Source organism: Chrysochloris asiatica, unplaced genomic scaffold (genome assembly GCF_000296735.1).
Source record: "Chrysochloris asiatica unplaced genomic scaffold, ChrAsi1.0 scaffold00412, whole genome shotgun sequence".
Classification (NCBI taxonomy): domain Eukaryota; kingdom Metazoa; phylum Chordata; class Mammalia; order Afrosoricida; family Chrysochloridae; genus Chrysochloris; species Chrysochloris asiatica.
This window is the reverse complement of record NW_006408930.1, coordinates 295,760-297,900: the sequence shown is the minus strand read 5'-3', so window position 1 is coordinate 297,900 and position 2,141 is coordinate 295,760. Positions and strand designations below refer to the sequence as shown.

At 43.5% G+C, this 2,141-nt stretch overlaps 1 protein-coding gene across 1 annotated transcript in view; it reads right to left on the bottom strand.

Moving 5' to 3' along the window:
• Positions 1-2,141, bottom strand: part of LOC102816089 (spermatogenesis-associated protein 31A3-like) — a 64,605-nt gene that overhangs the window by 60,746 nt on the left and 1,718 nt on the right. The window lies entirely within an intron of this gene.

The following is a 2,141-nucleotide window of genomic DNA, read 5'->3' as shown; positions in this document are numbered from 1 at the left end:
CTTCTTAGAAATCCATTTTCTCAGATTTAGCCAAAATCATCCAGATTCCAAATCATTTGCACATCTGCTTGAAGCTGTCCTTGCCTTGGCTTTCAACTGTACCCTTGTCAACACCCCGTCAGACCTCTTCAAGTAGCTCTGATTGGCTGGGGCCTCCACAGTTCAGACCCTCCCCTGTGCCCCACAGCCACCTCCTGGGCAGTAACTGAAACTCCAGGGGTTGCAGCTGCGCTGAGCTCCAGCCTCCCAGCTTGCAGTCACCAAGCAGTGGGGATCAGCACCAGGACAAGCCAGCAGCCTCTTCTGAACTGAAATGCATGCCTTCCACAGGTGTGTCGTGTGATCAAGGCAGCCATGGTGCAGCATAGCTGAGACCTAAAGGGCCACCTGGCATCCCTGTTTCTGAAGGAAAATATTAACTGTGGCAAAAGTATGTCTTTGCATTGGCTACCCAAAATGGGGGGAGTGCTTCAAAGGCAAGAAGTGACTGGCAAGTTTTCAAGAGGGAACCTAGATCCAGAGGGCGTGGATGAAGATAGAATCTCCACTGAGTAGTATCCAATCTGTCTAGGCAGGGTTGATGAAAGGAAATGCAGATAGGTCTCTTGTGATACAATAGTGAATAATTGTTATCCGGACTGATTGTGAGGGTTGGAAATGTAAAGGTAGACATTTTGTAGCAAGGAGGGGAGTGATAGACTTTGAAGTCTAGGAGCGGAGGTCCCTGGGACCATCAAGGGAGAAGAGCAGAGAGCAGGACCCTACCCAGAGAAGAAGTGATGACAGAGATGGAGGCAGAGATGATGACATGGAGAGATGGAGGGGCTATGTGCTGATGGGGGGGGGGGAAGGGGCAGGCTTGCAGGGTATACCCTGTGGTTGGTTGATGATGCATGGAGGGGATTGTAACCATGGCAATGAAAGTATGTATGATAGGATTTCCCATGTAAACTATCACATAACTCACAATAAAACATTAAAAATAAAAAGTATGTCTTTGATATAGGGACCTGGTGTTGAGGAGCAATCACTGCCCCATAAACTCCCCACCTAAGTCCTAGGAAAACCAGCAGGAGTAGCTGTGCAGGCTGAAGGAGGTCTTGCTGGCTTTGTGACCACACTGTGTGCTTTGAGAGCTGCGCTGACCAGCTACAGTCCTGTCCAGTTTGCAGATCGCCTGCCGACACACCAGTCTTCTCAATCTAACCGCAATCTAACCTGCCATGCATTTATTTGACATGCCGTGTTGCCATAAGCTGTAAAATTATGAACTATAAAAATAATAGATTGTAGAAAGTAGACTTTTTCCAACACCCACTTGCCATCTGAAGTTTAAAGGATGGAAAAAAGAAGAAAAAAAAATAGAGCTTCTCTTTACTGCAAAAACATGCCCATCCATGCAAACAACTCCAGTGGTGTCCACTGGGATACATGAACATTCTTAGGACTTTTTTTTTTTTTTCCTAATAAGCAAGTAAAGAAATAAGCACAATTATCTTTGATATCAGTTAAGTGGCAGCACATCCAAAAAGCTGAATACCTTTTAGGAAGTTATGTTGTAAATCTGTGTAATGTTATCCTGAGGTAAATTTCTGACCTACAGCAAATTTTGTACAAATCTGTTTAATGAATTTATTGGGGTTCTTTTTGTATGGTCACAGAGCTCTGAACATTTTTGATAGGAACCTTGTTTCTACAAGAAATGGTCATTTCTGCATTCCTGACTTGTTAGAGAATGATTAGAAGGTACACAGATTTGAAAACCAAATCAGTGACTTTTACAAAGTTGATAACTGAGTTGTCAGACTTAAGTCAGCCTGGCCAGCAGACTACGATAATTCTTTCTATGCCTTCTTTCTCTTACTTCCTTTCCTCTGCCCAATTTTCCATTATAAAATGCTGCCCATCTAATTATGAGATTTTTGTGGGGTAGTCAAGCATTTCTTGGAAATCGTGATTTTGGGGAATAGATTAAGACTGAAACAGGAAGGGAAAACAGTGCTTACTTGGATGTAAAGATTCATGGTGCACAAATTATGGTAGCTCCTTAACAAAAACAATCTGCTCCTGTAAAATGAGATGAAGCTCTACAATGAGCTCGATTCCCAGTTTAAGCCGGTTAAGGGGCTAAATCCATCCAT